We start from the raw sequence: 15,774 nt of genomic DNA, 5'->3' as shown, positions 1-15,774 counted from the left end.
TCAGACACTTCAACAGGAATAGATATAACCTATGTTAATAAGACATAGGCATTTCAGAAAATAGGTTTTTACTGTTTTACTTTTAGTAATTTGCCACTCAAAGCAACTCAAAACAACACCGAGTGCCATGCTTAATTGTGCGATATTACTTTACAGATACCTTAATTAGATTATATTTTATGATATGCTTGGCATTTCACTAACAAATTATATATACGAATATTAATTTAAACAACAAATTACATTATGGAATGTCAATATATTTTAGTTCATATCTACATTTGATTTAGATGAGTAAATGACTGAAATTAAAATTTGCTTAATAATATACAATTCATTTAGGATGGTAATCATTTATATCTTAACCTACATACCTTTTACAGTATGCAGAATTTGGATGTAAACTGTACTACATTTTTATTGATTTTATCTATCTACAAACATAAAAAGACATATTCCAATGTAAAATAAATATATTTCAAATAAATGTATGACATTTGATCTGCTTCAAATGACAGGCTGATAAAAAATCTACTAACATTAAGCAATATTTATCGAAAATCGAATACGTAACATAAACTCCACGGCTAATAAATACACAATATGCTATACATTTACTCACTGCATGAAGACCACAACACTATTACTAGGCAAAATTAATATCGTCTAATAAAACAGTGACAAAATATAAAATGCCATTTGTGAAGTATCTATACTATTATTCATGCAATGAGAAAATATCTAGAAAAATAACAGGTTTCATGGTTTTCCGATTGTCTATCATTTACATAAAGCATTATATTGATTTTTTTCAAATTTCAATCACTACCGTTCTAGTCATTAGTACATACTATAAAACAAATTATGGAAGGTAGTTGTTTTTTAGAACAAAATATAAATATATAATTTATATATACTTACGAATGTAAAGAGAGTTGTTTAAGAACTTACTTATAAACTTATATAGTACACATTATTTCAAATGCAACCCTCTAGTAAAGGCTCACAGCACGAGCGTAAAGTCAAGGTGATAGTAAACAGTTCATTTTAAAATATCTATTCACAGCACTTAACCACAAATTAGTCAACGTTTCACACACAAAACGATCACAAAATCACTTTGGTGTCACATTTCACCATACATATTTTATATATTATACTATTAAAAAATTACATACTCATATGTACATTTATAATATTGTTTTTATCGCATTACACCGATTCTTCAAATGCCGCCATCAAGTCACTCTGCAAGTTCATGTCAATCTGTCCGGCCATCTGGAAATAAAACATTCAAAATTCATATTAGCGGTCTGTTGTAGTATTCGCCATTGATTTTCTTGTATATTCTAACATTGTTAAGTATGGATATGGAATATTGTATAGCGTATATTATTATTAATATTGTATTGGCTTCAAAAAGATTTTAAAGACTAATTTCTAATTATCTATAATATATTACTTCGTTTTCATTATATATATAAAAATCGTTAAAACATAAACACGCAAAAACCGTTTGTACTTGTTAAATATGAGTCCACATTAAGTTAGACAAAGTTAAGAAAAAACCTATAATTTTTATATCAAATAATAAACGACACCTTACGTCTGCTTCATTCCTCGTTGCCATTCAATTACAATCAATAACTTATCATCTACAAATGAATCACGAGGTTTCAGTCCAACATGGAGTAGTCGCCTGTAAAAACAGCATTGTGTATTTGTCGGTGTTCACTCACCGCTTCCCGACGGCGCCGCTCCTGCTCCCGCTGGCGCAGTCGCTCGCGCTCGCTGGCCGCGGGCTTGTCGGGCGCGGCGGCGGCGGCGGCGGCGGCGGCGGCGGCGGCTGCGGCGGCGGCTGCGGCCGCGGCCGCCGCGGCGGCGGGCGGCGACGCCCGCGCCACCGGCGACTGGCTGGGTGACGCCACTTCTGCGCTCTCTGCTTTCCGTACTCCTTGAACGGCTCTATAAAACGTTTCAAGCTTTTAAATATTGAATTGAATATTTATTTATTTAATTCAGGCTACATGGCCCATATTATAAATAGCTTCTAGACTAACATACGTATGGAATAATAATAAACTTACATTGTTCTATTAGATAGACAAAGGACAAGGCCTGTGGAAAACAGGTCCAAGTGGAATAAATATTATTAGGACTAGTAGCAGTAAAAATTGTTAATGCTAATGTAATATATTATGGTTAGCCTGTCTTTACACATACAATTTTTCACACGCGAATTGTCTTTCACGCAGATAAGAATGCGCATGTAATCGTAGACAAAGTGAACGATAGCAAACTCTTTCAGCTCAGGCATTCAATTTTAAAAGAAAGTGAAATACGAATCTTTCGTTTTCGCAAATGATTTAATTCATTTTTCATTGATTTTAATTTACAGAAACACTTATAAGATTTATAAATTATCAATAACTCTATAATTAAGTTTTTCTTCATAGTCAGATATCCGATCCTTTGCAGCAATTAATTATATTGATATAAAAAAACTTGAAAGCATTTTAATGCAAGCAAGCAGCGATTGAAAAACGCAAGAATGCGCGAACTGGCGTTGCTCGCGGATTTTCCCGTTCGCTTTGTCTCCATTTATATAATTGTACATTCTTTCCTGCGTAAAAACGTATTCGCACGTGAAAGCGCGAACGTGTAACGTTAGCTATAAAGTAATAGTATATGTTAAAAAACACAACTAAAGTAGCAGTCAGTAATATAGCATGTCTCTGAATAAATCGTAACTTTGACGACACCCTTTTGCTTCCAATGGCCACGAGGTTGATTCCTCGCATAATGCAATTTGTATTGTGTATTCCTGATTCTAATTGTTTGTATGGTATTGGGTGTTATCTATGTCTACAAAAAAAATGTTATTAAGTATTAACTGATAGACTAGACGGCGCTGTGTGAAATGTGCAGGGTTATAATTATTCATGCCCATCCCTTATTTAAAAAGGGTGCAAGCGTTTTTGTATTATTACGTCACCTCATACTTTATACAGATCTTTGTATGTAGTTTTATTTAACATAATATACTGAGTTTAGTTTAAATATATCAGTATCCATTTTACATTATTTATTAAATATTTTGAAGCTACCTTATTTTATCTTTCATCGGGATGTCGCCTTTTCCGTCTCTTGCCGCTGTCTTTCTTCTCTTTCAGCTTGTTCTTTCTTTCGTAGTTCTTGCTGTTCTATGAGTGCTCTCTGACGATCCATCTTTTCTCTAGCTTGTTTTTTGAATGCCTGTAATATTTTTTACGTTGTATAGTATTTCAACAACTTATTCACCACTATATTTAACCTGCACAACTTACTACCACTACATTGTTAGTTCAATATCGTTAATTCAACATTAGTAACATTTTAATTTACATTACACCGCAGTTTAATTGTAACTGTCAGGTGCTGTAGAAGCTATATTTATTATACACTACACGACATTGTTGACTACAAGACAAGAAGATAGATATTAACAAAAACAAACTTAATAATTAACATAAAAATATACCTTCACCTTAAAGTTTCAAGTAAGTTAATTATTCATGATAAGAAAAAGACGAATATCTACTTTAGTACTTGTAGTGCTCTTGAGAGCAGACGGATACGAGGCGTGTTCGCGTCGTGTTCGTGCCGTCACTAAATACTACATGTGATCCTTTGTACTGTATTTTCAGACAAGATCAAAATCGTACATTAATTTGTAATTCTGGTTTGCCTACGTTTAGAGCATCTGTTTATTTCATACGTATGTGCTCTAACTTTCTAATAATAAAAAGTCATACTTTGGGATATTAGAAAAAATCAAATACTTACTTGAAAAGTGTCCATAACAGGTTTCTGTTTAATTTGATTATTCGTTGCTACATTCGGAATACTTTGTGGACTACCAGCTTGTGCCAAAGATGACCATGAGCTTGCATTTTTAAATTTTGGTCCGTTTCAATTTAAAAGCTTGAACGAAATTGGAATTTTGAGAATCCTCCATTTTCTTCTCCATCTCATATTTTGCTCTATCGGACATGTTATTTGGTACCATATTCGAAACACCCATTAGATCTTCAATAGGTTTAGGAGTAAGAAGAGGTTTTACGTCCTCTTTCTTTACAGCTGGAGTCATTAGACTCGGAGCACCAGGCATATTATGATGTGACTGCGCTATAACTGTAAGTGGAGTCGATTGTATTGGATCAAAAATTGATACAGGTGGAACTGCCGTAATGCCTGGCACTGCAGTATTTATGTCAGCTCCCATATCTCCTCATGTTGGTATATTTTTTCACATATCCATTATGAGGCGGAACATACATCTCATTCTTAATAGATTCGGGTACATGTCCCATATCAAGTCAGCCCCAACCGCGCTGCGAGGTTATAGGTGGCAGCGTCGGGCATCATTTAAGCCGGAAGAAAATCAATTCTCGGAGAATGCATCGACGACTCCGAAACGCCCATGCTGACGTCCAGGTATTGCCGCGTGCCTGCTTTCTCCGTTGAAGGAGCGAATTGGCTCAGGATCTATATAGTGCGAAGAATCTACTTTGTCGAGTCCGTTTCGAGGTTCGATTTTCAAACTGGATTTTTGTTCTTCGTTGTTCCTCGATGAGCATTGCGGACGTAATCTGCATATTATTGACAGTATTGGCGGCGGAGGCCAGGTGCAGGCTGTGTCGTGGTAGCGCCCGACCCCTTACCCCCGGCGTGGGGGGGAGCGAATCCGCTAGGTCCGGCTTGGCCGCGCGGGCGCGCGCGGGAGCGCGCCTGGCGGTGCGAGGGCGGCGGAGGGCGCGGCGGCGGGGGCCACGGGGGCGGGCGGGGGCGCGGGCGGCGCGGGGCCGGGGCCGGGGCCGGGGGCGGCGGCGGGGGCGCGGGGGCGCGGGGCCCGCGGACACGCCCATGTTGCCATAGGCACGTCGGCGCATTGGGTGGCATCGGCTTCTGTGAATTATAAATCAGTGTAGCTTGTATACTTGTACGATATCTTGTACTTTAAAAAAATGCAATGAAAAAGCAGATATTTAAGATTTGAGGTGCACAAGGTTGATGTGCTTGTTTTTCAGTTTCCTTTTTAGGTGTTCTTCCTGAACCAGCCAGTTCCTGAAATTAATAAGAGATCAGTAATGAAATATGTACTAACAATAATATTATCACTACTATCTACGCTACTACATTGATAGACCATTATAAGCACTTTTGCAAATACTTAACTTGATGATATTGTCGTGTCATATTATCTTCTTTATAGATTTTCCATTTCTACTTCATTAGATTATTATGATGTTTTTATTATATTCTATCGTAACCTATAATAAAATGAAGCCTCCATATAATAGTATAGTGTCCGCTTAGATACATTCTGTCGATGGTTTATAGGTGGTAATGAAATGACAAATATTCATAATTAAATGATGAAGCATAAGCAAAAAGGATAAAAATATAACCGTACATATTAATTAATCCCTATTATTTTATTAATTAAATAACATATTAAAATAGGTTTGCTCGATAAATACATGCAGATGCATTGTAACGAAAATCACTTAAAAATACTATGAGGCTGAATACTTTAAATTATACCTAAAAGAATGTAAAATATTAAAAAAGTAAGAAAATGCGATTCATGTCAAGAAATTCATAAAAGAATTACAGATAAAAATATATATTCACTTCAGATCTCAGGGTCGTACAAATAAAATTCAATAGTAAATTACCGGTAAGACGTATCAAATTTCTTGTGAAGATTGAAATATGTTAAATGTTTATTTCCACTCGGTCTTATTATCTAATCAATTTAAGTCATGAGTTGATTAAATAAATATTACTTAAATTTATTACACATGGTGTTCCTGTTTACATACATACTTGCAACATTTTCAATTAACATTACAACTAAATTTTATGGGACTAAATAACTATCATGTGGTACAACATGTACACTATTTTAACAAAAAAGTCTGATATATCCTGACAATACATATATACATGGCGATGGGAAGCAAAATATGATGATATTTTCGGGGTCATTGATAATTATAATCCTGGATTAATTTATGGGCAAAATATCACAGTTATTAGTACAATATACTCATTTGTTCGTTTATAACCTCGTTCCTAGGTCGTAAGGAACTTTAGATGTAAAATAATTATGTTATTAAAGCTTTTAATCTCACAATATTCTTTATCAATTTGTAAAATTGTACTTGATACTAACAAAAGTGGGATATTTGTAAAATTCAATTCGTCAGGAAATGTAAAATTGTATATTTAATATTTCTATAATATTGACCTATAGTGGGGATTTTCTTATAGAATTTACAGATGACAAGAAAAATAAAATATTTATGACGTAAATAAGATATCTATAAAACTCTGAGGCAAATTTTTGCATTATAAATAAAACAATGTAGATTAAAGTAAAACACTGTTGATTTACTGATATTGTATATGTTGTCATTGGCATTATGTGTACAGGACAGTTCGAACTAGCAAGAGAAATTTAATCGAAAGATGGAGAAATTTCTAATTGATTAGGCCATAATAATAATAATTAAAATACAGCACAGCTTATATGCAATAGAAATTATATCAATATTTTTTTATTTGTATCTCTATATGTAAACTTGCCGATTACAAACGTACTGTTCAATAAATAATAGTTAATATTCACTAAATTAAAATATGCTGTACATTATTGAGAGAATTTCAGATTTTATTTTTACAACTACAGTATTCTTTCTTTAGTTCTTGGAACAAAAGAAATGTTCACGAATTAGCTATCAACATAGTATATAGAGATACACATTTACCATTTATTATTATATATATTATGATGTCTTTCCTTGAAAACTTTACAATAAACATGTAATAAAAATAAATAGATATATAAGTCTAATTAAAACTTAATACTGCGTATGGTCGCAAGTAACCTGTGGTCAAATTTCGTTTATTACATCCAATTACTTAGTCCTTTTTAGTATACATATTTCGGACATCTCATTAATTAGCATTATGGTCTGTTTAAAAGATCTTGCAATAACAGAAACAATTAAACATTGTATAAAATATTTTATACAATGATTTATGAAGCACCTGTAAAATAATATAAGCATTGAAAATTGTACCCAAAATGAATTCTCCCTTCTTTGGCATGTTCTGAGAAGGCTACAGTTCATTTACACCATTATAACACAGTATACTTTAATTACCACATAGGTAATTCACTACTAACAATACGCATTTTAATCCGCTAAAAGAAAGTAACTAAATTTATATTTTTTATTATAGCAGTCTATCAGTCTACATTAGAGGCTCTCTACGCCCGTGACATGCTTTCAATTTATATGGATAAAATCTTATTCAGATGCAAACTTTTAAAATCTCTGACATTGTTGAAATAGTTTTATTAATAATACAAGTTTGCAAACAATTGGTAAAGCAAAGGAGGCCAGTTGCGTTTTTTATCGTTATGTTACAAATAATTTTGATAATACGCCACATCAACCTTGTGAGCAAGCATTGAATTGGGGATATCAAGCATTAAACCAATAAAGTTATACCTTTTCAAAGTAATAAGCTTTTTTAACTAAGAATATGTCAAAATATACATCCGTTGCAAATAAAAGAGCAGAGTCCAACAAGGGCTGTATTGAATTTTGCTTGCAAGATGGTATCCGACCTTACACACCGAGTTTGCAGGGAATAACGCTATGTGACTGTGCTCGGCATATCAGCTGTCTCGTGGATCCTCTTCTCTTCTTATCACTTGACGTACTGACACTACTATCTATATTCAAGTTATCAATATTACTTCCACGTCTTAACACGAGCTCAATCAGAAATTTATATTAAGTCATAAAATTTCACCAAAAGCAATTAGTACCGTTAAGGACCTGCTTCAATAGTATTTTATAAAAATATATCGATACTTTTAAGGACAAAATTGAATAACACTTACATTGAGGATATGATATAGTTAAAACATATTAATATGAAAAGGTATTTTCCTATTTATTTATGAAAAAGCAAACCAAAAAAACATATTTTTACCGGCACCAATAACAAAAATATCGCCACCAAAGCTACTTTCTCCTTCTTACTAAACTTTTCAGCATTTTACCTCGATATTTTATTGTATTTCATAGAGACTTTGCACTCTGATGAGACTAATCATAATCTAGAGGTGGTATCTCACCTTACTATCAATAGCAGTAATACACTCCAAATAACAGCCACAATTATTTGTATCTACACATTTTAAAAATGATAATTTATATTAGTAAAGGCGTTGAAAAGAAAACTGACTACCAGTTTATATCCTATTATTTGTATTCACTTCCTTATGAAGAGGATAAAAAATGTACTTTAAAACTTGCCACCGCAAAGAATTTTTATGTTACTGTGAGGTGTATGGTGTTTTTCATTCATAACATTATATAAAACATTCAACTTTACTCATTCTAGTATATCCTTGCTGATTCTGCTCGCAACACCACCTACTTATTCAGTTTTAATCATACAAGACAATTAAAATAACAATCGCTATATAAAAAGCTATGTTACTTATCGATGCAAATATATTGTGAATAGTGTACAAAAATAAAAAATATCAAAACGATAGGTTCCCAATCGTCAGAATTAGGACGTCACTTGTTACAAATGAAAATACAAAGTCTATATCAATATTTTTGATATGCTATAATTTAATAGGAGACACTAACAATTCAATTCTATTACCTACTGCATTCATTCCATTGCTTACATTTTTCAGACTTAGATAAAAGTTTGCCAGACGTATTGCAGCATTGTAGCATGCTTTTTTTATATTTTTATAAAAAAAAACAAATTATACCACATTCAATCATACTATACAAATACTGGCTAAGGTGAAAAAATGTTTAACGTGTCGTTTCCTAGCTATATCGAGAAACGTTATGATGATAACGTTATATCCTAAGACTAATCATATAGATCCCCAAGCGTCGTGAAATATATGACTAAAAGACAAAAGAGTTACTGAAAACGGCTGAAGAATGGCTTAATTTTGCTCGAACCCTGTCGTCTTGCAATTAACCACTATTCGCCTCAGCTCAATAGATCCATACAAAGTGAAATTTCTCTGACTAAATGCATGTTATCTTTAAAATCTAATAGTAAAACTGCAATTTACATAATAGCTATGGTATATGGTACACTCAAGGTTACATTTTGTTTGTTAATGAAAGTAACGAGGTTTTCGAGATTTTCCGCAATATATTCTAACCTGCTTCACTGTCACTGCTGTCTGATGAGCTAGTGTCTGTGCTTGATATGAGTTGGACGAGTCTGATGAACCTCGACGATGAAGACATTCCACCTCCCAAACCATCCTTGCATCCTTCTGAGAACAAAAACATGTGGTGTCATCGTTAAGGAACAAAATAAACGGTATTGGGTTTAAAATTATCCTTATCATATTCTTGCTAGTTTATCACCAATAATATTGGAATATGTTAATTTGTGTAGTTTTAGATATTTTATTTAACCATACTTATACAAGTGTTAGGTTAACAAAGATAAAAATACTTTTTGAGAAATAAATTTCCAAGTACAACAATACAAGTCGTTTAGATATAATTGAATGAAGCAATTTAAAAACTTTAGGTGATATATGCTGAAGTATGAACTGAATTAATCTGGGTATTTATACTATATTATATATTTATAAAAAATATGAAGGGTATAATAGGGGAGAATAGTAACGCTAGTTCATAATCATTTGTAAATCCAGAACTATATACTAACTATTTTCGGTGCTTAAATTTTTATATTAAAAAATTAAAGTTTAAATATCAATACAATATATGAAATATCAAACCTTGCCTACTTGGGATTACTTATTTTTGGATTCATCAGTTAATAATACTGACAAACAGTACTTCCCTACACATTTACTACAGTAAAAATTACCATCAAGAGTAAAACATACCTTTTTTCTGTTGTTGTTTTTTATTCCTTGAATCATTTTTTTTTTGAGACATTCGTAATCGTTTTTCCAACTCTCTTGTTTTTCTCTGCCATTTGTTCATCTTTATTTTCCGGACATAGTTGCATCTGAAAATATGAGCATGTTTGCATTCTAGCCATCTCATGGATGGAAATCAGGGGTAGCCGTGATCTATAAACAATAACATCTTTATTTTTATACAAATTACTTATATATAGATAATTAGGAATGTTTTATTTTTATTATTTCTGTTATGTCGAGTCAATGTTTCAACTGCCATAATCTCAAAAATTGCAGAACAGCAGGTACAGGAACAAGGTAAATAAAATTTTTTCTGCAGATCCCGTAATTTTTTGGCAGGTGGTTTATTTTTTCAATAGAAGCTCACTCAGCCTGCACCATTAGCGCAGATTTAAATTACAACTATTATAGATAAATAGCTATTCATTACTAACGATTTTTTCAATTTGAATCTCACTGCTGGGCAAAGGCCTATCCATCACGCCTTGCAATCCATTTATCCGGAGCATATACCATGACATTTCTATTAAGTGATTCAAATGGTCGACCCAACTACGTCACCTACCATTTTAATCTACCAGAACATAACTGCTCCCTTTCTCGCTTGTTGTCCATAATGACACTTAGGGTCAAGTTTATATTTCCTTATTGAATTTAGTATTGCAATGTACCAAATTCAAGCATATCACAATAATAATTATAATAGTATATTTCTACTTACGTGTCTTTTTGCGGACATGATGCTACATAGTTTTCGAATTTCTTTAGGGCAGATGGCTTCAAAGTTTCAAAGTCGATTTCTATCTCGTCAGGATTAGAATCCCTCAATGAAGGTTCTGCTTTGAATTATATGAACTACTTTGCCAGAGTTTATCCCCTGTAAGAATAAAAATAACACTAGTTTTATAAAAACATTCATATCAATTAAGATCTCACACAGATAATAAATATAAAGTAATAATAGAAATATTAATGATAAGCATTTATGTACCTGGGTCATTACTAAAAATAACGAATTTAAATCTACTTCAGCTTCATAGCAGACAATTGAGTCAGGCAGACAATTAAATATAAATATTTTAAGCCATGCGCTACATTAACCTTTCTAAAATTTTATGCCCAAAATACATACATAATATTTAATATTTAAATGACATTAATAATAAAATAATCACTAATTAGTTCTTAAATGAAAAAAAGTAAAGTAAATTTTCGAAATATAAAATGAAAACTGAAATTAAAAATTACAAATAATTTTAATAAAGATTTTCTTATAGTAGTTAATTATTTTAATTGGCCTTTTTTCTTTCAATTTGGCACTGACATCTAGTATCGCATTGAAAGGCCCGCAGCGAGAGGGTCAAAATCGTGGTCGAAAAGAGGGTCCCGCGAACACACCGGCAGCTCAAGACAGAAGAGCGCCTGTTACCTTCAGCAGCCGGAAAGATGTCGTGGAGCGAGCCGTCGCTTCTCGTCGTAGGACATAGGTTTGGCGACGTCCTCGTCCTCGGAGTCGTGCGGCGGCTGTGCGGCGCGGCGCGCGTGCGTGGAGCTCTTCGGCGGCGGAGTGGCCGCGCGCGGCAGCTTGCCGGGTCGCGCCGCCGCCCGCGCCCGCGCCGCCGCCGCCGCCGCCGGCGCCGCCGCCGCCCGCGCCCGCGCCCGCGCCCCTCCCGCGCTCAGCAACGGCCTGCGCCGCCCCGCGACCGCGCCCCTTGCCGCGCGCGCCGCCCGCCGCTGCATACCCAGTACCCACCGCTTCAGCATAAACCACAACTCCAGTCAAAATCCACATACACTATCAATGACGCATGCGTATGTACGGGAACGAATATGACCCAGGGACCGATTTACATTTGTGAACTGCTTTCCGTAAATAAAAATATTTTGTATTCAAACTTACAGGCGGGCATGATGACTCCAAACCCATGTCGACGTCTGACATCATTGACGACCACGACACGTAATCGTGACAAAGTTTGCTGCATGAAACAAACATAACATTGGTTTAAACTAATTACAGGTTTTGCACATGTAAATATGACAATAGTCACAGACAATGTAAAAATGCATTTTGATATGTCTTGTATTCCTTTAGTATGCGCATTTTGTGTCACGTACTTTGCACTGAACATTAATACCCTTAAGAATTTACCTATATCAATTACTCTTATTGTTTGATCGATATAACAATCTCCTAACCGCCTCTGCCTATTAATTAATAAAAATAATAATAGTATAATTTGAAATAATCATAAACACAAAAAGAAAGCAGAATGCTTTTAATTTATTAGGAAAGAAATATATTCCCTGTTGATTTCATAATTAAAATATTTTTAATTACATTTTACAAGTATTTCGTATAACTATAATATTCTTATACGAAATATACATGAAATGTAATAGTATATTAACGAATACGTTTAACAATTACGGATTATTTACAGAAAAAAAATCTATATTAGTAATTGGAAGTAATGCCTTACCTATACTCAGCGATATTGTTTGTTTTTAATTTATGCAGCGTTTTCGTTGGTGTGTTGGCCTTGGGTAGAGTGCGACGGTGACGGTTTCTGTTTGTCTTGTCTTCTTCAGCTTCCTTTTTCTTGTATTAGATTCTTCAACCAGCTTCCATTTTTCTTGAGAGCAAGGAGTTCTTTCTAAGAGCTTTACTTTATTGTTTCTCTCCTCTTCTGAGTCATCGGACTCGGAATCTGATTCGGAACCAGATTCTGAACTAGATGAGCGCCTTTAACCATGTGTATACCAAGATGAATTTGGGTTCGTCTTGGAAATCGGGCATACCTAAGCAAATATTACGTGTTGTAGATAAAAAACGAAACTTAATATGTCCCATTCACGATACTCAGAGATTACAAGTTGTCAGGCAATAGATTTACAATTTGTGTATACACCTAATAGGAAATTCCAGAAATATACAAAAATTTTACCAACAAAATATCAATAAGTAGCTTCTTTTTGTATAAATTATAAACGAATCATGAGTTGTGCAAATATTGTGCTTTTTTATATTTTTAAATAGTTCCTGATTTTTTAACTTTTAACAGACTGACTTGGCTTAACTGATGCTCAGGACACATCAAATTAGTTGTCCGGAATTATTACAGTAACATTTCAAAAATTCTTAAAATGTATACTATAAACTCAAAATATACCATCTAGGTGCACCTGAACTCAATAAAATATAACAACGAATATAAAAATCAGACAAAATTCTCCATAAAATGTTGTAATTACTCACATATATCACATAATAGACATACCTCATTTCGAATACATCCTGCAGTTTCCGTGCCATTGCACTGAACATCATATCTGGGGATTACATTGTAGCACTGCAGGTCATTAACTATATCTACGTAAACTCTGCAGCTGTTTTGTATGTTCCTCCTATTATCCATTTTCTGCCTAACAGTTCCAAGATCCATGGGTTTTTTAATAATGTCACAAAATAATCATGTAAATCTAGTAACTCCGCATCTACAGGTTTAGTAAAAATGAAGCCACGCATATCCCTGGGAACAAAAAAATATTTTAGTTAATAAAAATGATATGGATACATGTAACATAACAATTTGTGGATAGAAAATCTTACCGAATGTTTCTTTGAAAATAATTCTTTTAATATTTCATTGCAACTCTTCAAAGCATCCGATAGCTTTTCTTTGCCCTTAGCTAGTTGTGGGGTTATTGCAGAATGATGGGAGGCACCAGTCTACAACAATTTTGTGAGACAGCCCACCCATTTTAAAGTTATCTTTCCATGTTCTAATTTGTCTGTACAATTAATTCATTTAACAAAACTATTTCAGTTAAATAAAATAATATAAACATGCTTTGATTTTATATGTGTTAGGCATAATTATAATATTTGACATAATTAGAAATTCTGTAATTATTTAGTGTAAAATTTCTAAAATTAATAAGCCTACCTTTTCTGCCGACCACTTTCTCGCTCAGTAGAAATTTTTCGCTATTCTGGGTCCACTTTGCTGATCAATAGTAGGTGTTGTGTGAAACCACCTTTCCCAAAAAAGAACTTCCCATTGGTGTAGTCGTATCGCTTTTCCAAGCAGCATTCCTTTTCACCTAGGAACAATACGAATTTTCGGTAATTTTAATTTACAATACTATAAAATCACTAGGATTCATGGCTATATCAGAAAATGTTTAAAATAACCCATGTTGATTATGTTATATACCTTAGCTGGTTGCGTCTGATGGTGTATCTGCCTTGTGAGAAAGGTAACGGGTGTCGTAGGTTGAGCAACATGCGAAACTCGATAAGCGTAGTGACCTAAAATGAGCAAAATTTAAAGTGTAAATTAATTTATCTGATATACTACAAAGAATTCAAATCACAAAATAAAGTACATATAGACAATTTACAGAACAGGTATGAAATTAACACCACTGGCTATACCATATTAACTAGCTGCACCGCGTCGCTACTTCTCGTCTTCATCATACCTTTCGGACATTTTACCATTATATTTCTAATTCCTAATTTACATAAAATCTATTCAAATTATAGGGAAGGCACAAGATATTCCTGATGTATAAGCTATATTACCGTAAACTTCCATAAAAATCCCGTTCAGTAGTCACTGCGCAAATGCGAGGAAGATACATCCGTCCAAATCTCCGAAACCGTCACAATATTAATAAGATGTCCTTCGTGCATACTCAGTATTCCACGTGAGAAAATTTAAAAAATGCGGACCAGTATAGAAGAGTAAACATACCTGCTGAGGAAGACCGGTGTGAGTGGCCGGCGGTGCGGGTGCGGGGATGGGGGAGCTGCCGCGCGGCGGCCGGCGTTGTTGGAGCCGAAGAGCGCGGAGGGCGCGCCGCCAGCGTCCGGACGGCGGCCCGAGCGCCGCCCCCGCGCCCGCCGCCGCCCCCTGCGCCGCGCTCTCCGCCCAAAGCCACCCCCGGATGCCACTGCCGCCCGTTCGTTTTTTAACCTACCTCACAGCTCGACGGGGCTTCCATTTCTTTCTCCTTTTCCATCTGAGCTATCTACAATATTTAATATTTTAGTAACGATCGCTGTTCACGAACGAGGTGCGTAAATCTGTAGAGAAATGTATTACATACCCTATTCAAAAATAACTTTCAAAGTTTGTGCCATGATGACGACGTCCTCTCCCGGTTTATTATACATAACAGTTGGTAACATGGTGTTAAAGTCTTGGATGTATCTCCTGTGCCGAGTAGTAGTAGTTGGACTCGAGCCGCTTCTTAATTGTACCCAGATCCATAGGTTTCTTTATGATTATGGTAATCCCATAAATAAAAACAAAATAAATAAACTAGGATAATGTCCAAACTGAAACATTGAGGCGCAAAACTAAATATTAAAAATATATATGACGTAAATAATTAAAGTACAGTAAAATTAATTAATCTCTATTTTCTTCAATATATATATACATATTGTGCATATTAATTTGTTTGCCAAATCTAAACATCTACATAAATAATTTTAAAAATACTTACTGGAAGGTTTAGCTTTTTTCGCGTCAACAGGTTGATGAAAAGGCCACGCTAGTTTATGTTTCCATACAGCTCTATGACGTTCTTTTGTATGAACTGTAATTGATTCGTCACCCGCCCTTGCCGCCTTGGTCTCATCCGCCGAGGCGCCATTGATAGCCTCCCCGCCGTCGGCTTTATAAAAATAAATTAATACCTTAGTCATATAACAAAAACAATAGCGCATTAGAATTCCATTGTAAAGT

General features: G+C 34.6%; 1 pseudogene; it reads right to left on the bottom strand.

Annotated features, from left to right (window-relative positions):
• Positions 1-1,212: 1,212 nt before the first annotated feature.
• LOC131844489 (bromodomain-containing protein 4-like) lies at positions 1,213-15,682 on the bottom strand (annotated as a pseudogene).
• Positions 15,683-15,774: the final 92 nt, after the last annotated feature.

The sequence above is a fragment of the Achroia grisella genome, unplaced genomic scaffold (assembly GCF_030625045.1).
Source record: "Achroia grisella isolate CSIRO2021 unplaced genomic scaffold, CSIRO_AGI_Agris_v1 utg402, whole genome shotgun sequence".
Taxonomy (NCBI): domain Eukaryota; kingdom Metazoa; phylum Arthropoda; class Insecta; order Lepidoptera; family Pyralidae; genus Achroia; species Achroia grisella.
The sequence above is the reverse complement of the archived record's forward strand: the minus strand, read 5'-3'. Positions and strand labels throughout refer to the sequence as shown.